The 26,307-nt window shown below is 36.0% G+C and overlaps 2 long non-coding RNA genes across 5 annotated transcripts in view; one reads left to right on the top strand and one right to left on the bottom strand.

The window, feature by feature from the left end:
- Positions 1 to 2,344, top strand: part of LOC140479546 (uncharacterized) — a 41,129-nt gene extending 38,785 nt beyond the window's left edge. The window contains exons 5-6 of the long non-coding RNA XR_011961072.1: positions 1,143 to 1,309; positions 2,140 to 2,344. This is a non-coding gene — a long non-coding RNA (uncharacterized lncRNA). The remainder of the gene's footprint in view (positions 1 to 1,142; positions 1,310 to 2,139) is intronic.
- A 13,300-nt stretch (positions 2,345 to 15,644) lies between these two features.
- Positions 15,645 to 26,307, bottom strand: part of LOC140479545 (uncharacterized) — a 46,946-nt gene continuing 36,283 nt past the window's right edge. For 3 of the 4 annotated variants that reach the window (XR_011961070.1, XR_011961069.1, XR_011961067.1), the window contains 2 exons: positions 21,611 to 21,679; positions 15,645 to 19,639 (listed from right to left, as the gene is read on the bottom strand). This is a non-coding gene — a long non-coding RNA (uncharacterized lncRNA). The remainder of the gene's footprint in view (positions 19,640 to 21,610; positions 21,680 to 26,307) is intronic. The other variant, XR_011961068.1, reaches the window with a different exon arrangement.

Here is a 26,307-nt window from a genome sequence, read left to right as displayed (position 1 = left end):
CTGAAACCAATAATCATTTTGCAGAACACATGATTTGAAAAAAAAGTCATTTAATGTGTTATATAAACTGAAGACTACTTCCGTTTTGCAAAAATGGAGACTTTCACAAATTCAAAATTTAGGTTTGCTGAATTATACAACAAAACTGTTTGTAATTTGACATATCGCTTGCACACAAATGTAAAATAAGTAAACTTAAAGATTATTAGAATAACAAAACGTTTGTTGTTTGCATGATTGTATTACAGTCAATATCTGTGATAAAGTATTCGCATTGTTTTAAGCAACATAAATCATCTTTAACTACTGAACTGACATAGAAGATATCAATTGCACTTGTTGCATGGAATAGTAAACAAATGCTTACTGTCTCTGGATTAGTGGTGCTGGAAGAGCACAGCAGTTCAGGCAGCATCCAAAGAGCTTCGAAATCGATGTTTCGGGCAAAAGCCCTTCATCAGGAAACATTGGGCTTTTGCCCGAAACATCGATTTCGAAGCTCTTTGGATGCTGCCTGAACTGCTGTGCTCTTCCAGCACCACTAATCCAGAATCTGGTTTCCAGCATCTGCAGTCATTGTTTTTACCTAAATGCTGACTGTTGTCATTGGTTTCAGGAGCAATAAGGTACTTACTCAGGTTATTCTACTGAACAATAATCAGATGGTGATGGAAGTCTTTGTGTTGCTTGATGTGTAATGTTTAGTGTGAACATTGCTTCGCTAAAATTGAGATATTTACATGAATTAGGAACAGATCGATAACTGGGTGCGAATTATCCGATTTAAAATCAGGCAGTTTTTGATATTACGAGGATTGCTGAGTGAAACGTTCTTCAACCATCATGCAATCAATGGGATAAGTGAGAGATATGCAAATTGAACTTTCAAATGAACACACCCTGATATTTTCACACCATTTCAATATCACATTCAATACAAATAGGTGACTTGAAAGCTAAAAACAAATCTCACACAACTCATAAACTGACCAGTAATTAAAAATTGATAAGTAATAGCACGTGGCATTTGTTTATTTTACTGAAGAAGTAATTGATTTTTTCGCATATTTATAGCATTGGGACGTAAAATTCTATGTGTTGTTTTAACTAAGATCTACAGAGCAAGAGAAAGTATATTTCAGCTTTATGACTGCAACATTCTCAAATATTTTCTGAGGAATATTGATTGAGTAGAATTAGACACATCCTGCTATTCGTGACCAGACGAAAGTATATAGCAGTTACTGTGATTATTGGAATGAACGACGATACCTCCAAATAATCTACTGATATTGTGATTAGATATACAGTAAGTGTCAGCATCGAAGTAAATTATAATCAAATCAATTCAAAAATGTTTCCAAGTTAAAAGTAAATACAATATTCACAATGATTGAGAGATTGCACATTGCAATGTCCTTGCAGTATTTATTGTATGGAAGCATAATTCCACATATATATCCCTTACTGGATTGCACAATTATTGTATATAATATATATTAGCAACAAAGGGATTTTAAAAATCATATTCGTGAATTTGAGAATAATGAGATATCTCATCTTGATATTAGACTGAGTAATATGTAGAAACGAAGAGTAATATTGCAAGGAAAAGGAATTGGAACTCTGAATTTCAAAGGCTGAGATAATTATCATCATTCAAATGAGCAAAAATCCGATACTTACAAAGAATTTTGAAAGGGATATTATTGGTCGTTTTATATTTGCCATAGCCTGAAAAAATTGGTATTAATATAGTAGCATTGACAATAAGAAATAATGAATGAAATTTTAAAAACACTGTCTTTTTACAATGTCTAAGTTAAATTGCTGTGTAATTATTGTAATTGATAATTGCTTTTAGAATCCTGACAGATAAGTTGACTTAATATTTTGAAAGCACTTTGCTCTGATGTTGATTGGATATTCATTAAGATCGAGCAACTGAAAATTAAAGCTTAAAACTTAGCTATATGATCTGAAAAGAATCATTCAGCAATAATTGTTAAAAATTGATTTTGTTCAATAATGCAGGCAACGTAAGAGTTACATGCTTTCTTCCAGCAGTTGTCTTGAAGAGTCATGTCAATTTTATTAATGTAACTTTTATCACAATAAATGCTTCAACATTTATTTCAGAATTAGGAGGAAACGAATTAGGCCATGAAAGTGACTATTACTGTGAACAAAAGGTAGAGTCAATGACATTTCGTCCGGAAAGGAATTCTCATAATTGTGTGAGTATTTGTCACTGACGACTAACATGAAAGGAAAAGGAAAATTGTCAACATCTCCAAGCAATGTTTTTCTTAAAATGAAATAAAAATAAAAAATCATTTTGGAGGACACATGATTGGAAAAAAAAGGGAAACAATCATTTAATGTGACATTTGAGCTGAAGACTAGTTCCCGTTTCCCCCATTGTAGTCTTTACCATAATTTAAAATTTAGTGTTAGTTGAACTAAAGAGCAAATGGATCTACCCCCATTGTTTTCTTGTATAGCAAAACAAAATGCAAATGTAAATCAATTTTATCATGAAAATGACATTGCTCAAAATGTAATCATTTCACACACAATAAATGTTTGTATTGAATTGAAATGTCATCACAGCTGCAGAAGTGTTTTTCCCTGACAGGGAATGAGGACTCGGGAGGCAGGATGAGCTCAGGCATGTGAAAGATGTTTACTCATGCAGCAATCAGTTAATGAAGGGATCGTCCCCCGAGGCCAATCTCGGAAGGGAGATCCATGACACACTGTAACATGTACAGTACAAAGCAGCATTGTTAAGCACATGTAATGTGGTTACAGCCTTCTCCTCCTCATCCAGACACCCAAACCAAACACATAATCTCAGATGGGCATCCTAATAGACAGTCCCAGATTCTTATCATCTCATGTTGTTTAACAGGTACTATAATCTCCAGGCCTTGGGATCTTTACACGCGTCTTATTCATTCAGATTCCGAAGTTATTGCTACACTCCCTCGGGCCTCTCAGAATGCCTTATCTGATGTGACATTTTGAATTCTACTGTTTGTTATATTTTACTTTACCAAAGTCAATTACTCCTCATATTGTTCACTGTCGTAATTATTTATGTACAAAGAAATACAAACGACAGTTAGTTTTAACTTACTTGCTTTATGATTAGTAATATGACTTGTGTTATAAAGTTCGTTATATTGCGTAAAATTGTACAGCTACTCTTACTGTCAGGACTTTATAATTAATGGGCAGTCAACATCATATCTTGAAGCTAATTCCTAAAACTAGCTAACTGCACATCTAAGTCTAAATACTTTTCTCTAATGCTTTTTAATAGACATTGGTTACATCTATCTAACTTATGTTGCAAGAGTTATAGCTGGGGGCAGGGAAATTATGATGCGTTGAGGCATGACTTAGGATGTGTGGATTGGAAAAGTAGATTCCAAGGCAAGAGCGTAATTGATATGTGGAACTTGTTCAAGGAGCAACTATTGAGTGTCCTTGATAAGTACGTACCTATCAGGCAGGGAGGAAAGGGTCGTGTGAGGGAGCCGTGGTTTAATAAGGAATTGGAATCCCTTGTTAAATGGAAGAGGGCGGCCTTTGTAAAGATGAGGCGTGAAGGTTCAATAGGGGCGATTGAGAGTTATAAGGTAGCCCGGAAGGACCTGAAGAGAGAGCTAAGAGCAGCAAGGAGGGGACATGAAAGGTCCTTAGTTGGTAGGATTAGGGAAAACCCTAAGGCTTTCTATAGGTATGTTAGGAATAAAAGAATGACTAGGGTAGGAATAGGTCCAATCAAGGATAGTAATGGGAAGTTGCGTGTGGAGGCTGAAGAGATTGGGGAGGCACTGAATGAATACTTTTCGTCAGTATTCACTCAGGAACAGGACATTGTTGTCGATATGAATACTGAGGCATGAATAAGTAGAATGGATGGCTTTGAGATATGTAGAGAAGAGGTGTTGGAAATTCTGGCAAGGGTGAAAATAGATAAGTCCCCTGGGCCTGATGGCATTTATCCTAGGATTCTCTGGGAAGCAAGGGAGGAGATTGCAGAGCCATTGGCCTTGATTTTTGTGTCCTCTTTGTCTACAGGAGTAGTGCCAGAGGACTGGAGGCTAGCAAACGTGGTTCCCTTGTTCAAGAAGGGGAGTAGGGATAATCCTAGTAACTATAGGCCAGTGAGTCTCACTTCTGTTGTGGGCAAAGTCTTAGAGAGAATTGTAAGGGATAGGATTTATGCACATCTGGATAAGAATGATGTGATCAAGGATAGTCAGCATGGTTTTGTGAAGGGCAGGTCGTGCCTCACAAACCTTATTGAATTCTTTGAGAAGGTGACTAAGGAGGTAGATGAGGGGAAAGCGGTAGATGTGGTATATATGGATTTTAGTAAGGCGTTTGATAAGGTCCCCCATGGTAGGCTACTGCAGAAAATACAGAGATATGGCATTGAGGGTGAGTTGGAGGTTTGGATTAGGAATTGGCTGGCTGGAAGAAGACAGAGGGTAGTAGTTGATGGCAAAGGTTCATCTTGGAGTGCCGTCACTAGCGGTGTTCCGCAAGGATCTGTTTTGGGACCATTGCTGTTTGTCATTTTTATAAATGACCTGGAGGAAGGGTTAGAAGGTTGGGTGAGCAAGTTTGCGGATGATACGAAAGTCAGAGGAGTTGTAGACAGTGAGGAAGGATGTGGCAGGTTACAGCGGGATATAGAGAAGCTGCAGAGCTGGGCAGAAAGGTGGCAAATGGAGTTCAATGTAGCTAAGTGTGAGGTGATTCACTTTGGTAAGAGTAATAAAAAGATGGGGTACTGGGCTAATGGTCGGATACTTGGTAGTGTGGAAGAGCAGAGGGATCTTGGTGTCCATGTACACAGATCTCTGAAAGTTGCCACCCAGGTAAATAGTGCAGTGAAGAAGGCATATGGCGTACTGGCTTTTATTGGTAGAGGAATTGAGTTCCGGAGTCCTGAGGTCATGCTGCAGTTGTATAAGACTCTGGTGTGGCTGCATCTGGAATATTGTGTGCTGTTTTGGTCGCCATACTATAGGAAGGATGTGGAGGCACTGGAACGGGTGCAGAGGAAGTTTACCAGGATGTTGCCTGGTATGGTAGGAAGATCCTATGAGGAAAGGCTGAGGCACTTGGGGTTGTTTTCATTGGAGAAAAGAAGGTTTACGGGTGACTTGATAGAGGTGTACAGGATGATTAGGGGGTTAGATAGGGTTGACAGTGAGAACCTTTTTCCACGTATGGAGTCAGCTATTACAAGGGGGCATAGCTTTTAATTAAGGGGGGGTAGATATAGGACTGATGTTAGGGGTAGGTTCTTCACTCAGCGAGTCGTAAGTTCATGGAATGCCCTGCCAGTAGCAGTGGTGGACTCTCCCTCTTTATGGGTATTTAAGCGGGCATTGGATAGGTATATGGAGCATAGTGGGTTAGTGTAGGTTAGGTGGGCATTGATCGGCGCAACATCGAGGGCCGAAGGGCCTGTACTGCGCTGTATTCTTCTATGTTCTATGTTCTATACCCCTATGATTCTCAAGAATCTGCAATTAGAACCTTTGTTTAATGTTCTGAGTAACTTTAAAATAATAACTATTTCTGACAAACAAACTCTTCTGTTGTCGCGATAGCTGCTTAGTGAGTTAACTGGGCTGCACCCTGCAGCTGCTGTTTATTCATTTACTGGGACAATTATCCTTTCATTTATGAAGATCAGGATTGGTCATTTGTCTGTATGCTGTCTGGAATTCTGTAGTCCTGGCGTTGGAGTAGGTCCACTGGTAGTGTGTTGTTTTTAATTAAAGGCTGGAAGAGACTGTTAGACTTGTTTATCACCCCTCTGACACCTTGTGTTTTAGTTCGAAGGTACTCTGCCTCTTTCTGATTGTCAGGCATTTTGTATGAGCCAATATGGACCATTCTGTTCCAGATGGGGACAGGCCGCACCCACAACAGAAAATCAACTAAGACTCAAGTATTACAATAAAAATCACCATTCGCTACCAATGGTATCTGGAAAGTGCAATATGTTTCCGTCACTGACCCTTAATTTCACATTTAAAGCTGGATATAATGGATTTGATCAATTATTAAATATTAGATATAAGCAACAATTAGTCTGAAAAATCATTTCATAGAAAACTTTAAAATGATTAGAAATCTCATATAGCTGCCTGTGATGTGTAAAAATGAACAGTATTTTTTGGAGTGTAAAGCAATCAGACGTCTGTTAATATGTAAGACCGAATATTAATCCAATGATTTCTGTGAACATTCAAAGGAGAAAGGAACAGATATTATCTGTGAGTGTTGGATGGGGAATCATTAGTTAGTTTGTGGTTGTGCTGACCTGGAATAAGAGAACTATTATTCTTTGCAATATTGGCACTAAGACATAATGGGTTAAATTAAAATGGGAATTTGATGATGTTTGTTATGAAACCTAAACTGAATTGCTGTGTGATTTTTGGAGAGACAATGAATTATTAATTAATTTTAGAATTCTGGCAAGGTAAATGAATCAATATTTCCAAATGCGTTTGCTCTGATGTTGATTAGTAATTTATTAAGATCAGTCAACTCAGAATTAAAATGCTGGCATGATGGTTTGAAAAGACATTAGGCATTCAGTGAACATTGATCAGAACTGGTTTGTCATTCAAAATTCTCAGATCTTCAAGAATTCTACAATTGCTGTCTCTGCTTTCCTTCTGGAGAAATATAATATATAATACGAACAAGTTATGTATTATATTTAATTCATGCAATTTTTCATATCATCAATATTTCGACATTTGATTCAGAATTACAAAGAAAATATGACAATAAGGAACTTTTTTTCACAGAAACACACAGTCAACAGCATTTGTCAAGGTATTTGTTTCAATATTGTCTCTGAATAAACAGATGAATACATTTAATGGGGATCTATTCACAATGCAATGAACCACAATTATATTTTTATCATAACTATTGGATTGGAAATCTCTCAGAAAACTTGCCTGTAGTCAGGATTTATAGACAATAGACAATAAGTGCAAGAGTAGGCCATTCAGCCCTTTGAGCCTGCACTGCTATTCAATATGATCATGGCTGATCATTCCTAATCAGTATGCTCTTCCTGCTTTATCTCCATAACCCTTGATTCCACTATCTTTGAGAGCTCTATCCAACTCTTTCTTAAATGAATCCAGAGACTGGGCCTCCACTGCCCTCTGGGGCAGAGCATTCCACACAGCCACCACTCTCTGGGTGAAGAGGTTTCTCCTCATCTCTGTCCTAAATGGTCTACCCCGTATTTTTAAGCTGTGTCCTCTAGTTCAGCACTCACCCTTCAGCAGAAACATGTTTCCTGCTGCCAGAGTGTCCAATCCTTTCATAATCTTATATGTCTCAATCAGATCCCCTCTCAGTCTTCTAAACCCAAGGGTATATAAGCCCAGTCGCTTCAGTCTTTCAGTGTAAGGTAAACCCACCATTCCAGGAATTGACCTCGTGAACCTATGCTGCACTCCCTCAATAGCCAGAATGTCTTTCCTCAAATTTGGAGACCAGAACTGCACACAGTACTCCAGGTGTGGTCTCACCAGGGCCCTGTCCAGCTGCAGAAGCACCTCTTTGCTTCTATACCTAATCCCTCTTGTTATGAAGGCCAGCATACTATTAGCCTTCTTCACTACCTGCTGTACCTGCATGCTTGCCTTCATTGACTGGTGTACAAGAACACCCAGATCTCTCTGTACTGCCCCTTTACCTAAATGGATTCCATTGAGGTAGTTATCTGCCTTCCTGTTCTTGCCACCAAAGTGGACAACCATACATTTATCCACATTAAACTGCATCTGCCCACTCACCTAACTTGTCCAAGCCACCCTGTAATCTCCTAACATCCTCATCACATTTCACCCTGCCACCCAACTTTGTATCATCAGCAAATTTGCTAATGTTATTGCTGATACCATCTTCTATATCATTTACATATATTGTGAAAAGCTGCGGTCCCAGCACGGATCCCTGCAGTCCCCACTGGTCACTGCCTGCCATTCCGAAATGGAGCCGTTTATCACTACCCTTTGTTACCTATCAGCCAACCAATTTTCAATCCAATCTAGTACTTTGCCCCCAATACCATGTGCCCTAATTTTACTCACTAACCTCCTGTGTGGGACTTTATCAAAAGCTTTCTGAAAGTCCAGCTACACTACATCTACTTGATCTCCCTCATCCATCTTCAGAATTACATCCTCAAAAAATTTAAGAAGATTAGTCAAGCATGATTTCCCCTTCATAAATCCATGCTGACTCTGTCCTATCCTGTTACTACTATCCAGATGTACCATAATTTCATCCTTTATAATAGACTCCAGCATCTTTCCCACCACTGAGGTCAGACTAACTGGTCTATAATATCCTGCTTTCTCCCACCTTTCTTATAAAGTGGTATAACATTAGCCACCCTCCAATCCTCAGGAACTGACCCCGAATCTATCGAACTCTGGAAAATAATCACCAACGCATCCACGATTTCCCGAGCCACCTCCTTCAGTACCCTTCATCTCAATACATGTTAAGATTAGCATCCTCAGCCATAAGTCATAAACTGTCATCATTGTTCTGGGAAAGATATAGTGTGTAAATTATAATAAGGTGTCTCGTACATATGTTTGGATCTGACGAGAGCATGATGATTGCTGTGATAATTGATCCTGAGAACAATAAGGTACTTACAAAGAGGTTTTTACCGAGCAGTAATTAGGTGGCCTTGAAGACCATTATGAGTACTTTGATTTCAATAATGTTAAACTGATTTCCATGATTTGGGAAATGTTTCACAACATTTTACCAGACTTCTGGATTCTAAGCATCCAATCGAGTAAACACCCTTCTGCTGTTGTCATTCTCAAGTGAGGTGTATAATGCTCAGGCACTGGCTGGAAGTCTACTTCAACCTCTCCAAAACACAACTCTCAGGCTTGTTGTAACTGGATCTCCCGAACCTTTGTGACCTTTTTGACCGGGCCTTCCACTATTTTCTGGAGCTGATTATTTTGTCTACTGTTTCCTTTAGTTTGACCTTTTCAGCTCCGATTTCTCCAGCTATAGGAATATTTAGAATGTTCACTTATGGGCCACAGGTCGCTTGACCTGAGTGGATAGATAAATATGATTCACTTATTGTTGTAATAACGAATTGAGAATGAATCTTTGCATTTTAACAAACAAAATTATTCAATATTTTTCAGCAGTTTACGGTGAGATTGATTAGATAGTCATTAAGAGAGATCAACTGACAATTATAAGCTGTTTGTGGGATTATTGAATTTAAAAAGGATACAGTCATGCAGATTTTTTTAGAAGGCATTGCTTTTTCATTCAAATATATAGGCTGTTCAAGAGGTCTATGTAGCTGTTCATTGGTTCTCTTGTCCAGATGCTAGTTTATAATTCATATCGCTTTTATTGTGCCCAGAATTTTGAGATTTGTATCAGATTAAGAAGAAAACAAGGAGCTATTAATATGAGAACTTGAGTGAATAGAAAGCACAGTAAATTTAAATTACAGAGGAAACAGTCAGTAATTGCTCCACATAAGTAGACAAATATTTTTAATGTCGAGAGTGTGGTGCTGTAAAAGCACAGCAGACCAGGCAGCATCCATGGAGCCAGAGATTCCCAATGAAGGCTATACCTGAAACATGGTTTCTCCTGCTCCTCACATGCTGCCTGACCTACTGTGCTATTCCAGCACCATACTTTTGACTCTGATCTCCAACATCTGATTTCCTCACTTTCTCCAAATATTTTTAATGGACATGAACTGAAAATGTTAACATCGACAGTTGAACTAAACCAACTTTTTTTGCAATATTTGGACTGAAAACCTGTCTGTGACCATGCAACACATCAGGACATATGAACGTCTCTTCCGTTAGAATCCTTGACCATTCATAATAAAGAATAACCACTGCTTTGACCAACCAGTATCATGTGTAATTACTGAACTGAAATACCAGAGGACAACTACTGTATTTATTGGAGGGAATGATAACAGATCCTTACTGTGGCAGTGGGGATTGATCTCAGGAACAATCAGATAGTTACTCTGGTTATTCCCCTGAACATTAATTAGCTGGTCATGAAGACCTTTGTGTGACCTCATGTTTAGTGTTTTGTGTGAGCAATGATTTCAAAAATATTGAGATATTTTCCAAGATTTAGGAACACATTGATAATCAAGTGTGAAAGATATTAACTAAAGTCAACTTTAAAAAATTGTTAGAATTGCTGAGAGAAACGCAATTAAACTATTGTAGAATCCCTATTAGCACTGTTTGGTAACAGGTCATTTCATTGAAAAAAATGACCCTCCAAAGAGTAACCCACCCAAACACATTTCCCGACTTTTTTCCTCTACATTTTCTGCTGACTAACACACACATCCCTGAACACAATGTGCAATTTAGCATAGCCAGCTCACCTAACCTGCACATCTTTGGATTGTGGGAGGAAACCATAGCAAAGTCACATAGACTTGGGGAGAATGGGCAAAGTACACAAAGACAGTTACCCGAGGATGGGATCAAACCGAGATCCCTGGCACTGTGAGGCAGCATTGTTAATGACGGAGCCACTGTGCAACTATATGCAATAAGTAAAATCAGTGAGAGATATGCAAAGACAAATTTCAAATAAACACTCTCCGCTATTGTCAAAGCATGTAAAATTTACATTCAATACGAATAGATGAATGGAAAACAAAAAATAAATCTCCAACAATTCACAAATGAAAAATAATTAGAAATTTAATTTGATCAAAGGTCATTCCAATATTTAGATGAATTGCAATTTTAATAACAAATGTAGGTAATTAGCTGACTAATGAATAATTGGAAGTGACATATGTTTACTTTACAGATGAAGAAAGCAACTTGTTTTCTCTCCTTGTAACACAGCAGAATAACAAACTGAATGTCTGAAATGTTTGAATCAAGCTCTTTCGAACAAAAAACTGATCACTTACGATCACTTAGCTTTTCACCTTTAAGACTGCAACATTCTCAAATATTTTTCAGGAATTTAGAACCAGCAGAACTAGTTAATTTCTTTTCTTTAGAAACCGAAGAAGAGAATAAACAGCAGATACGGTGACAAAGTCATTCAATGCGAATATTCAACTGAAGACAACATTCCTTCTTTCTAAAAATGTTCAACTTCCAAAAATTCAAAATTTATTGTCATTGATGAATGAAACAATAAAGAGATACTGATGCTTTTTCCTTGGATTTTGTTGCATGAAAAATGCTTAAGTCTTAAGTGTTAGCATTGAAGTGAAATATATTTACATTAATACAACTATGTTTCAACAGGTAAAATAAATATTGATTGTTACAATGAATGAGAGATTGTACAATGCAATACATATGAAAAATTAACATGATTCAATATTTCAAAAGCACTTTACTGTGATGTCGATTGAGTATTTATTAAGATCAGTAAACTAAGGAATAAAACATAGTAGCTAGCTTTACGTATTAAAGAAAAAAATAAGACATTCAGTGATTATTAAGCAAAATTCTTTTCTGATTTCAAAAATATATGCAATATACAAATTGTGAATTTCTTTCCACTGGATTATTTGTAGAGATGGTACGTTGATTAATATTATAATCAAAGTGTCAGAATTAGGAAGAGAATTAATAGTTCATGAAAATGAGCATGAAACTAAACAAACAATGAAGTCACTGCTGGGTGGTATATAAAGTGATTGTAATAATTGTGCCATTATTGTACAATGATGAATAATGTTGGAATTGAAACAACAAAATATACAACACTTCTTTTCTTACAACGCAATGAAAGCAATAATCATTTTGGAGCATGCATGATTGGAAAAAACAGTCTTTTAATATGACATACAGTGAAGACTAACCTTTTTGCAAAAATGTAAGAAGTTCATAAATTCAAAATGTAGCATTTGTTGAATTTGCAACAAAAATGGTTATAATTTGAATTGTCTCTTGCACACACACAACAGAAGAGGAGCTTAAAGATTGTTAGAATATTTTTAAAAAATGTTTCCAGTGTTATTGTATTACAGTCAATATCCATGACAAATTAGAATTATTGTTTTGAACAACATAAATCGTCATTAACGACTAAACTGAAATATAAGATATCAAATGCACTTACTGCATGGACAAGTAAACAAATGCTTACTGTTGTCATTAGTCTCAGGAACAATAAGATACTCAGGTTATCCCACTGAACAGTAATTAGCTGATGATGAATATCTTTGTGTCGCTTTATGTGCACTGTTTTGTGTGAACATTGACTTCAAGAAAATTGAGATATTTATATGAATTAGGAATAGATTGATAATTGGGTGTGATGGATCTTATTTAAGATTAACCTTTTTAAGTAGTTAATATAATTGCTGAGCAAAACACACTTCAGACATCATACAATAAATGAGATAAGTGATTGTGAGAAATGAAGTTCAGTCACTTCAATAACTTCAGTCGGAACAAGACCTGAATCAGTAGTATTGTTTATTACACTGTTGCAAGAGGGGTGTGGTGTCCACTGTCCACAAGGCACACACACATACTGAATTTAACGAGTACACAATATTTATGTAATTCGTTACTCTTCCCTCCTCCCATTGCTCCTCCCCTGTTTACATCTGTTTCTAATCTAAACCGGCTGTTTATCTCTGAACTCATCCAGCCTTGTCCGTGACAAAATGTTTATCTCTGGCCTCACAAGGCCGTTTGACCACCTCCCTCTGTGGTCTTACTGTTAGTTATCCTTCTTCACTGCCATCTATTTCTGTGCTAACCAAAGCATAATTTCCTTTTATTCTTTATTTACACCGAGCCTTATGACCTTTTGATGGTTTTTTTTTTGTTCCTGCTGAAGTGGGAAACAGATGCTTGTAACTATTTGTACAGGCATATCTAGCTTAACCTACACCCCCTCCCCTCACAGCACCTTAACTATTTGACTGTAATATCTACCGTTATTTGCAGACACATTTCATTCTTGTATGCACATTTTAGCTAATGCAAAAGCAATTATATATTTCCTTCACATAGTTTTCATTCTTGTTAACTCAGCTCTTGGCTGAAACAATTATACATTGGACTAAATTCATTTACCTTGAATAAACAATTATGATTGTAGAAGTAACACTGCTTTACATATATGCCACAGGGATAAATGTGCAAAGTCAAATTTCAAATGAATGCACTTGGGATATTTTCACAGCAGTTCAATCTCACATTCAATATCAATAGGTGAGTGGAAAACGAAAAACAAATTTCACACAATTCATAAACAGATCAATAATTAAAAATTGATAAATAAAAGGATTTGGCATTTGTTTATTTGACTGAACAAGAAATGTATTTTTTCTCCTCATTTTTATAGCACTGGAGCATCAAGTTCTATGCACTGTTTGAACTCAGCTCTTCAGAACAAAAGAAAATAAATTAATATCATTACTTTGTATATTTCATCTGTATGACTGCAACATTCTCAAATATTTTCCAACGAATATTGATTGAGTGGAATTAGATACATTCTGTTATTAGTGACCTGAAAAAAATAAATAACAAATACTGTGATTATTGGAATGAACAACAGATGGAAGCATATCTAATATTAAATTGAAAGGCAATTCAATTGATTCTTAGATATTTTCTAATCAACATTCAGAGCTGCTCTGGCACAACTCTGTGCAAGGTGGGAATTGAAACTGTACCTCCTGGTCTGGTAACAGAGACACTCTCAGAGCTGCACAACATTCCTTCATAATGTTCCCAACCAGGCTGGGCAGGTCTATAATCACATGCTCACTGTGGTCACTCAGGTGAAAATTAATCAGATGTTTATTGTGATAATTGGATTGGAATTAAATGGATGGATCCTATGTATAATGTACTTAAAATTAAATAGTAATTTACAATAATGATGGGCATTAACAGATGTCTTAATTAAATATGATTTTATGATAATTTGTGGAATGACAACTTGACAGATTTGTGTGATTACTGTAAATTGATAAATAAAAATGAATACAATCATTCTACATGTTCATAATAGTTTCTCATTTTATAAAATGCAATGTAATTTTTTTTGTTCTACACGTAAATTGGAACAAAATGATGACTTGGTCAGTCAATGGGACTATTCAGCTGAAGACAACTTTCATTGTTTCTGAAAATGTCTGATTTCTAAGAAGTCACCATTTCCCGTGATTGTTTAATGAAACAAGAAAGATGTCAATCCTTTATTTGTGTACTTCAAAAAAATTCATCGGAATTTAAATAATTGTGCACAAGAAAAATATTCAACTATTATTGTGATTAGAAGCACAATAAATGTTAACATTGAAGTGAATTACAATCAAATCATTTCAGAAGTGTTTCCAAGTTTAAAATGAAAAGCAATATTCACAATGATTGAGAGATTCTCCATTGCTAAGTCGTTGCAATAATTATTACATGGAACCATAATTCCACACTTACATCCTTTGCCAAATTGAACAATTATTTGATATTAGCAACAAATTGATTTTAAAACTACTATTAATGAATTTAAGAATAATGAGGTATCTCATCTTACTATTCCACTGAGTAATGTGCAGAAATGAAGAGAAATATTGCAGTGATGACTGTGAACTTTCAAATGAGCAAAAGTCAGATATTTACAAAGGATTAGATTAGATTACTTACAGTGTGGAAACAGGCCCTTCGGCCCAACAAGTCCACACCGCCCCGCCGAAGCGTAACCCACCCATACCCCTACATCTACATTTACCCCTTACCTAACACTATGGGCAATTTAGCATGGCCAATTCACCTGGCCTGCACATCTTTGGACTGCGGGAGGAAACCGGAGCACCCGGAGGAAACCCACGCAGACACGGGGAGAACGTGCAAACTCCACACAGGCAGTCGCCTGAGGCGGGAATTGAACCCGGGTCTCAGGCGCTGTGAGGCAGCAGTGCTAACCACTGTGCCACCGTGCCGCCCAAGGGCAGTTATTGGTCTTTTCTGGGTGTATTGGCATGACCAAACAGGTTTTTATATTGTAGCATTCACAATAAGAAATATGGAAAATATTAATAACACATTAACTTAGACTTCGTAACAAGCACAAAGTGCTGTGTAATTATTGTAATTGTTAATTGTTTCTAGAATATTAATAGATAAATTAACTTAATATTTTGAAAGCACTTTGCTCTGACATCGATTGCGTCATAATTAAGATTGATAAACAGAAAATTAATATATAAAAAGTCACTTTAATAATTATAAAAAATACTCAGCAACAATTGACACAGTTCAACATTGGGTTTTTTTGTTGAGTCATGTTTTTTTTTAATTTTTATCGTGATAAAAATTTAGACATCTATGTCAGAATAAGGAAGAAAATAATTAGACAGGGAAAATGAGTACTATTGTGAATAAAAGGTCAAATAAATGACATTTGGTACAGAAAATTATTTTGCACAAAATGACTGATAATTACGTGATTATTGTTCATTGACAACTAATGCTGGAAGTAAAAGAAACAGATTCTAAAATGAAATTAAAATACAAATCATTTTGTATTGATTTGAAAAAGTGTCATTTAATGTGATATTTGAGATGAAGAATCGTTCTTTTTCCCCCAGTGTAGTCTTTTCAATAATTTAAAATTTAGTGTTATTTGAGCTAAAGAACAAATGGGTGGACCTACATTGTTTTCTTGGGTACAAAAGAAGTAAAGTCAACAACATTTTTAAGTTTCGTAGAGTTAATTAGCAAAATGCATTGAAGCTATCATGCATGAAGTGAGATAAGTGAGAGAGAGAGACAAATTAAATGTTCAAATGAACACGTCGATATTTTGAAAGCATATCAATCTTATGAATTATGAATAGGTGGATGGAAAATAAAAACGAATTCCTGACAATTCAAGAATGAATAGCAATAAGAAATTTAATTTGTTCAAAGCACATAACAATATTTAGATGAATTGCAATATTTAGTTACAATTGTAGGTGATCAACTGACCAATGAATAATATGAAGTTGCATTTGGTTATTTTGCTGAAGAGGAATTTTGACTGTTTATTTTTTCATCTTTATAATACTGGAGAATAAGGATTTATGTGCTTGAAATGTCTGAACTAGGTCCTTTCAAACAGAGAGAAAAAAAATCAGTGAGGATAATTTCTTAGACTCTTCCAACTTTAAGAATTCAACGTTCTCAATTACTTTTTCAAGGAATGTTGAACCAGCAGAATTAGATGCATCATTTTATTAGTGACCTGAAGAAAATAAGTAGTAGATATGGTGATGATTGAAATGCACAGCAGATTGAAGTATATTTCATGTTGTTTTGAAAAGCAGTTCAATCTATGCTCAGGTATTTTCTCATGAATATTTGGAGCTGCTCTGACACATCTCTGCTGAAGGTGGGAATTGAAATCATTCCTCATGATCTTGTCGTAGAGACACTGTCAGAGCTCCACACGGACCCTTCATAATGTTCCCACCCCGGAAGGGTAGGACCATAGTAACATGCTTACTGTGGCAACACAAATGAAAACGAATCAGATGTTTATTGTAATAATTTGTATGGGAATTAATTACATATTTCCTGTGTGTAATGAACTGACAAAATGAATTAGTATTTACAGTAATGATGTAACAAAGCAGTAATGACTTTAATTAAATATGAATCTCATGATGATCCATGATAGGAAAAAATGCTTAATCATTTGATCATTGTAAACTGATGAACAAAAATCAATAAAATAAGTCCATATGTTCAAAGCAAGTTTTCACAGAATAAAAGGAAAATTCAAATGTTTTTGCAACATAAATGAATAGGAAAATAAATGAATTAGTCACACAATGCGACTATTCATCTGAAGACAACTTCCTTTCTTTCCAGAAATGTTCACTTCCCAAAGTTCAAAATGTACTGTGACTATTTCATGAAACAATAGAGATGTTAGTTCCTTTTGTTGTACTTCAAAACGTCTCAAGAATTTTAAATGACTTTGTTCCATGAAAAATGATTAACTTGTATTGTGTTTATAAATACAGAAAATGCTAACATGTAAGCGAAACATAATTAAATCAATTCAACTTTTGCTAGGGTTAAAATAAAAATTGATATTTACAACACACACTGCAAACCTTTACATTATTTCATGTATGAGCCATAATTCCACAGATATACCCTGAACTATATTGAACAATGATTAGATAATAGCAGTAATTGGATTGTCCAAATTCTATCAGTTAATTTAAGAATACTGAGAAATCTTAGTTGATTATTTCACTGAACAATGTGGAGAAACGGCCAGGAATTATTCTAATGAAAAGTAATTACAGTTCTCTCAACACTTCAGGCTGAGATTACCGTGATCATTCAAATGAGCAATCGTCAAATATTTACAATGAGGCATTGAATGGGAAGTCATTGGTTCCATTATGGGATCGTTCAACTAAGAAGTAAATTGATGTTTATATTGTAGTGTTCGTACTCAGAAACAATTGATGCAATTGAAATGCGATTCTCACTATATTTGTTAGAAAGACTAACTCCAATAACTGTACAATTATTGTAATGGCAGTGATTGGAAAAATAACATTATAATCTGTAAAAATAAATTGATTTAATATTCTAAAAGCTCTTTGCGGTGATGATTATTGGATATTCATTAAGATCGGTAAACTGAGGAATACAATATAATGGCTAGCTTTATGTATTCACAAAAATGATCCATTCAGTTATTATTCAGCAGAATTGTTTTTGGGTCAAACATGCAGGATTACAAGAATGACTTGTTTCCATTCATTGGTTTGCTTCATGAGACGTGCTTTTAATTTATATACTTTTGTTCATGACCAATGTTTAGACATTCCTGTCAGAAGTAGGAAGTTAATAAGTAGATAGTGAAAGTACGTATGACAGTGAACGTAAGATACAGGGAACTTCCATAATTTTGTGATGATTGTACATTGATAAATAACTTTGGAGTAAAAAAAGTAAATCAGCGTGTTCAAAGCAGTTTTTTTGCTCATAACAAATTGAAAATTAAAAAAATCCTTCTGCAGTGCACATGATTTGAAAACACATCCGTCACTATTTAAAAAAATACCAGTCACAGAAAACATCGGCTCGAGACAATAAGGCCCCTATAAAGAGTATTCTATTCAATAGTAATTCGAGGACCTTGAACATCTTCATGTCGTTCTTGCAAAGAACACTTATTATTCCTGAAGTGTTATTATCGTAAATATTTCGACATTTGGATCAGAACTAGGAAGATAATGAGAAACGATTCACATGAGTATTTTCGTGAGTGAAAGTCAAAATAAATTTACAGTGCCAAGTTTCACTATTTTGTCTGAATAAGCAGATAAAGATTTTTAATGTGCGAGCTCAAAATGTTTTCAAGTACAGTTGTACTAAGCCAAAATACATTATTTTATTTTGCGATACTTCAAGGGGATTGGAAATCTATGTAAGGTGATGTTAGCGTCCTCGCTCATTTGTAATAAAGCATTGTTATTGGGTTTAGCGAAATACATCGTGTGCAATTACTGAACTGAAATTTAAGAAATCAAGTGCATTTATTGGATGGAACTGCTCACCAAATGTTTACTGTGATTCTTGTTCTCAGAGACAATAAAATATTTACTCAGGTTTTTCTCTTGAGCAGTAATTAGATGACCAGGAAGACATTTGTGTGGTTGTGTGTGCCGTGTTCAGTGAGCATTTTTTTTCAATTACAATTATATTATATTAATATAGGAAGGGATTAATAATCATGTGTTAAAGATCTTAATTAAAGTCATACTTTCTTTTAAAAATTACAACAATTCCTTTGTGCAACAATAATTTGGAGATGTCGGTGTTGGACTAGGGTGCATCCAAGGAACAGGAGAGTCGACGTTTCGGGCATAAGCCCTTCTTCCTGTTCCTTTGATGCTGCCTGACCTGCTGCGCTTTTCCAGCAACACATTTTCAGCTCTGCAGTCCTCACTTTCTCCCTGTTGGAATAGGGTGGACAAAGTTAAAAATCACATGACACCAGGTTATAGTCCAACATGTTTATTTGGAAGCACTAGCTTTCAAGGCTATGACTCTGTATCTAGTTATCTGGTCTCTCAGAAGAAACACTACTAGAGATACACAAGTGCCTTTCATTATTGTCCCAACAAGGAAGGTTGGGATTATAATCAATTGGGATTACTCAAATGAAAACTAACCAGTGTTCATTCCAATAATTGGGCTGGGAATTAATTAGACTGTTTCTGTGTAATGGACTGAGAATGAAATAGTAATTCACTATAATAATGGTACTAAGCACATATGCTCTTACTTACAAATTAATATCAGGATAATTGGCAGAAAGATAAATCGACATATCACGAGCTTATTGTAAATTCATAAAAAATACAACTGCTGAATACATTTAAAACAGTTTTTCTTATAAAGAAAAAGATAATGAGAATGTTTAGCAGTCGGAATCGGAAGAAAAGGTCATTCACTGTAACTATTCAGCTGCAGACATCTTCTCTTCCTTCCACAAATGTATAACTTGCAACAATTCCAAATGTATTCTGATTGATAAAGGAAAGAGCAAACACCTGTAAATTCTATTTTTTTGTTTACAAAAAATGTCACAAATTTAAATTTTTTTAGCTTTAAAATATTTAAATCTTACTGTGATCAGAATTACAATAAATCTTTGGGTTGAAGAAAAATATAATCAAATCAAAATATACATCGATATTCACAATAATTGGGAGAGTGAACACTTCAATATCTTTCCATCAGTTGATGTACTGAGCCATAATTCCACTTTTCTATCCCTTTCTAGATTGATCAGTGGTTAGATATTAGCAATAACTAAATTATTAATATGCTGTCAATGAACTGCATATTAATGAGAAACTTCCCATTGCTGTTTTTCGAAATAAACAGTAATTATTGGTGAAATGTCATTAGATATCTCTTCATCGATGAGGCTGTGATTACTTTGATTGTTCAAATGAGTAGTATTCCAATATTTCCAATGAGCATTGGATGGAAAATCGCTGCTTTTTGGTGTAGAGCTGATTTTTTTTTAATTCTAGTATTGGCAGTAATAATCAATGGATTAAATTATGATGTGCATCACACCTGACTGAATATTTTCAAGTTTTCTAACAGGTGTCTAGTCCAATCTTCAGTTTAAAAAGGGTAATTTTGGCTCAGCACATCAGTAACTGCAAAAGTTTTCAACACATCTCCAAAGTTACTAATATTATAATTTTAAAAAATCAAAAAATTACCTCTGTAAATGTCATTGACTCTATCTTTAGATTATAGTCAAGTTTGTTCTCTACTTATTTTCTTTCTATTTCTGACACCAGTGGCTAAATATTGATTAGATTAAATGTCATATGAGCGAGATATTAGTTTTCTCTCAAAGATCTGTGCAGCACAGGAATGGGTCCTTTGGCCCATAACGTTATGCTGAACATAATGCAAAAGAAACTCATCCCTTCTGCCGACCCTTGATCCATATCCATCCAAATTATCTAAATGAACATTAAATAGCCTTAATGTATCTGCCTCCACCACCAACCCTTGAAGTTCATTCCCGACACCTACCACTCCCTGTGTAAAAAATAATTACCCCTCACAAGCCCCTTGAACTCCCCCCCCCCGCCCCCCCCACAGCCTTAAATGCATCCCTCATAGTTTTGACATTTCAACTCTGGGGAGAAACTTCCTGACTGACAACCCTACCTATGTGGTAAAAACAATGACCGCAGATGCTGGAAACCAGATTCTGGATTAGTGGTGCTGGAAGAGCGCAGCAGTTCAGGCAGCATCCAAGGAACTTTGAAATTGACGTTTCGGGCAAAAGCCCTTCATCTGGAATCCTGATGAAGGGCTTTTGCCCGAAACGTCGATTTCGAAGCTCCTTGGATGCTGACTGAACTGCTGTGCTCTTCCAGCACCACTAATCCAGAACCTTACCTATGTATCTCATGATTGTATAGACTTCAATCAATTCTTGCCCCAGCCAGCGCCACTCCACAAAAAAGCAGCCTCTCCAAATCCAGGCAGCATCCTGGTAAGTGCCCTCTGTACCCTCTCCAAGTCCTCCATATCCTTCCTGTAATGTGGCGAACAGAAGTAAATACAATACTTTAAGTATGCCTTATCCAAAGTCTTATGAAGTTGCAACATGATAACCTGACTCTTGTAACCAGTTCCCTGACCAATAAAGGCCAGCATGCCATTTGCCTTCCTTACCACCCTATCTACTTGCATGGACACTTTCAGGGAGCCATGGTCTTGAATGCCAACATCCCTTTGAACAACAAAGCTGTTCAGGGTCCTGCCATTAACTATCTACTTTTCCTTAATATTTGAGCTCCCAAAGTGAGACACCTCACACTTGTATGGATTAAGCTTTACCTTTTAGTTTCTCTGCCCATAGCTGCAGTTTATCTTTTACCTGCTGCATTCTTTGACAACCTTCTACATTATTCACAACTGCACCGAACTTTGTATCATCTGCAAGCTTATTAACTCACCCAATTAGGTTTTAATTCATGTCATTCTATATATTTGTATCGTAACCAGAAGGGTTCCAGTACAGATCCCTGTGGAAAAAAGACAGAAAATGAGGGAAATTTCTTGAATAAATGTGTTTTTTTCAATGACAAAACAATGCTGATGAATAATCTCTGAAGTTGTGATTTTTGTTTTAAATTAACCCAATATTTTAATTCTCAGTTTACTGATCTTAATGAATATCCAGTACAAACTGCTTTGAATTTATTGAATCATTTTAAGTGTTGAGTTCTAACATTAATTATTATTTGATTGTCATTTCAATTCTCACACCATCATGAGATTCACATTTTAGTTGAATCCATTATTTCTTAGTGCCAGTATCACAATGAAATATTAACATTCTTTTCAGGTCAACACACCTGCAATCAACCAGAGTTTTCTCACCCAACACTCATAGTAACTATCTCATTCTCTTTCATTTGAATTCTCGTATTAATTGAAGGATTATTAATTAGCCTTATCAATTAAGAGATGGCTCATTATTTTTCACTTCAATATTTCAGTTTTGTCAGATATACTGCACAATTACATTGCAATAAGGATTTTCTTATCAACCTTAAATTTGGTTTCAGCCATTTTAAAACTAATTATTGCTAATGTCTAACTGGTAATCATTGTTTAAATGCAATATATCCAGCTGTCGATGTGGAACAATGGCTCAATACATCAACTGACAAACAATATTGCACTCTACAATCTCTTAATCTTAGCAAAATAATTTTCAGTATGGAAGCTTAGTTGGATTGAATTGGCTGTGAGCAAAAATACATTCTGAGGAAGGGTCACTGGACCCAAAGTATTAACACTGAGTGCTTCCCATAGATGCTGCCAGACCTGCTGTGTTGTTTTCCAGCAATTACTGATTTTGTTTCTGAGTTCCAGCATCCACAGTTTTTTGCGTTCTTGTACTGATTGTTTTTCACTTCAATGCTAACATTTCTATATTTCTGATTATTACAAAAGAGCTAACTCTTTTTCACATTAAACATTATTTTAATTTCATGTGTTTCTTGTGTACACAAACCTGAATTAACAAATGTTTGCTCTATTCTTTTACAATAAATCTTGAATTCTTAGAAATCACAATTTTGTGAAACTGAGGAAAATTGTCTTTCACTGAGTAACCACGTTGAATGCCGAATGCTTTATATCCAATTCTTTTGCGTTACAAAGCAGGTCAATGTTAATTTATGTATATGAATAACTGCTTCAAACATATTGAATTATTTGATTATCATGAGACTTATATTTATTTATGATCATTGTCGCTTTATTCCATCATTATTAGAAATTAGGAATTCTTTTTATCCATTACACACTGTAAGTGTCTAATATAATCCTAGTCCAATTATCACGATAAATATCTGAGCAGTTTTCCCTGTGAGTAACCACAGTAAGTATGTAATTATAGTCCTGCCCTTCCTACATGGGAACATTATGGAGGGTTCTGGTAATGTCTGTACTAATAGACCAGGAGGCAGGGGTTCAATTCCTACCTTAAACAGAGATGTGTCAAAGCACCTCAGAGTTGATTAGAAAACATCTAAGTGTCAATTGAATTACTTTTCAATCCAACATTTTCTCAACTTGTATCTGTTGTTGATTATAATGGTCACAATATCTTAAATTTATTTGCTTCAGGTCACTGATTAAAGTATGAATGTTATTAAGGTGAGGGGGAAAGTTTTAAAAGGGATCTGAGGGGCAACTCTTTTCACAACGTGTGTTTGGCATATTGAGATGAGATGTGAGAGGAAAGGCAGCGGCTGGTACAATTACAACATCTAAAAGACTTTTGGACAGTTACATGGATAGAAAACATCCAGAGGGATATGGGACAAACACAGGAAAATGGGACTAGTTTAGTTTCGGAAACCTGGCCGGAATGCCAAGTTGGGCTGAATGGCCTGTTTCCGCGCTGTATCAGTCTAACTTTCTACAATTCAAACTTGACTGTGATGGGTAAAGGAAAGCAAAAACGGGTATTAATCCTATTTTGTGTCCATAAAACAGTGACATGAATTTTAAATAATTGTGTCACATGAAATAGTTCACTCTTATTGTGATGAGAAATACAATGAATGCGAGCATTAAAGTGAAATATAATTGAATTAATTCAACTGCGTTTCCATGGTTAAAATAAAAATTGATTTTCACAATGATTGTGAGTTTGTACACTGCAATATATTCACATCAGTTCACGTACTGAGCTATTATTGCACATTTATACCCCTTACTGAACTGAACAATAGTTACATATTAGCAACACATAGATTTTTGAAAATATATCAGTGCACTTCAAAGAAGGAGATATTTAATGTTGCTATGTGACTGTGCAATGTGTCGACATGAATAGCAATCATTGCAGTGAAAAGTAATTACAGTTCTCTGAACTTATAAGGCTGAGATTACTGTGATTATTCAAATGAGCAAAAGTCAGTTTTCAAAGCATGCTGGATGCAAAATTATTGGTTCCATTGTGGGATACTTGACCTGAAAACAATAGTATTGATACAATGGATTAAATGAAACAATGGATTAAATTAAAATATGGATCTGACTATACATGTTAGAAAGACAAACAAATTATTCTGTAATTATTATAAGGATAATGAATTCATAATAAATGTTGTAATCAGAACAAATAAGTTGACTCAACATTTTAAAAGCACTTTGCTCTGATGTTGATTAGACATTATTAAGATCGGTAAACTGAAGACTAAAATATAACAGCTGGATTGATGGATTGAGGACAATAAATGAGCCATTCAGTAATTATTGAAAAGAAATGACTTTTGCTCAAAATGCAGACAATACAGAAGTAATGTATTTCATTCAATTAGTTTACATGTAGAAACGTATGTTTTTAAATTATTTAATTTTATCCTGATTGATGTCCAAACATTTGTGTCTGAATTAGGAAGAAAATAAGGAGATAACGAAATTTAATATCAGTGTGACGATAGAAAAAGGAATTTGCATAATTTTGTAATTATTGAATGTTGATAAACAATTAACTCCTCAGGTACTGAAGCAGTCCAACCCCAAGAACAACAAGATCTGTACAATATCCAGGTTTGGGCTGACAAGGGGCAAGTAACATACATGCCACACAAATGCAGGCTGCGACCATCACGTATAAGAAATGACCTAACCACCATCACTTGACATTCAATGTTGTTACCATCACTGAACACCCACTATCAACATTATCCTGGGGATAATCATTGATCAGAAACTGAATTGGTCTCACCACACAAACACAGTGGCTACAAGAGTAATTCAACTCCTGGCTCCTGAAAGCCTGCCCAACAGCTACCAGGCACAAGTCAGGAGTGTGATGGAATACTCCCCACTTGCCTGGATTAGTGCCACCCTAACAACACTCAAGGAACCCATGGCCACTTCCATCTCGAAGGACAAAGGTAGCAGCTAGATGGAAATACAACTACCTTCAAGTTCCCCTCCAAGGTACTAACCCACCCTGACTGGGGAATGCCATTCCTTCACTGTCGGTGGGTGAATGTCCTGGAAATCCCCACCCCAATGGCATCGTGGGTCAACCCACAGCAGGTAGACTGCAGCGGTTCAAGAAGACAGCTCAGCACCAATTTCTCAAGGGTAACTAGGGACGGGCAATAAATGCTGGGCCCAGCCAGTGACAAGCAAATCACATCAAATAAATATTAAAATAATGTCTGCAAGATCAAAACAGCTCCAACGCTGTCCTAGCTGCAATCTCTGCCTCTTCTTATTGACAAAGACAAAAGGTTACCTTGCTCAACTTTCTCATCAGTACAGTATTCCCCCCAGCCCTCTCTTATACCAACCAGCAGCATTTCCATCACCAGCAGCAACTCCGCTTAAAATATTTTGTCAGTAACTTTTCATTAACTGGTTACTTCAATTACAATGCAATCTCTACAAACAGACCAAGTACCTTTTAGGCAACAACAAATTTTCTAATAACTTTTCTTGATCTCTCTCTGCCATTCTTTTTGGTTATATGAGGTAGGGAGGGATTGGATCATCACAGTGATGTAAGATATATGTAACACAGTGAGACAGGAAAGCTAGTATGGCTCACGTTGACTCTTAGACCCCACACAGTGGAACAACACATTCACTGCATAATAAACACAACACAACATTTCAACCCGGTGTGACAGTAATAAAATGTGGATCGGTTGGACAGGCTGGATTTGTTTCAGCCGGAGTTTGGGAGAGTGAGGGGTGACATGACTGAAGTGTCTAAGATCCTGAATGGTTTGTTAAGGAGGATATGGAAAGGATGTTTCCTCTTGTGGGTCATACGTGAACACGAGAGAACTGCTTTAAAATTAGATTCACCCTTTCAGGACAGAGATGAGGAGATTTATTTCCTCTCAGAGGGCTGTGCACCTTTGGAACTCTCTGCCCCAGAAGGTGGGCTCAATGAATATTTTGAAGACACAGTTTGATAGGTTCTTGTTAAGGGACTAGATTAGTGGTGCTGGAAGAGCACAGCAGTTCAGGCAGCATCCAACGAGCAGCGCTGCTCGTTGGATGCTGCCTGAACTGCTGTGCTCTTCCAGCACCACTAATCCAGTATTTGATTTTCAGCATCTGCAGTCATTGTTTTTATCTTGTTAAGGGACGTTGGGGGAAGATGGAA

This window comes from Chiloscyllium punctatum, chromosome 7, assembly GCF_047496795.1.
Source record: "Chiloscyllium punctatum isolate Juve2018m chromosome 7, sChiPun1.3, whole genome shotgun sequence".
Lineage (NCBI taxonomy): Eukaryota > Metazoa > Chordata > Chondrichthyes > Orectolobiformes > Hemiscylliidae > Chiloscyllium > Chiloscyllium punctatum.
This window is presented reverse-complemented; position numbering and strand designations above follow the sequence as displayed.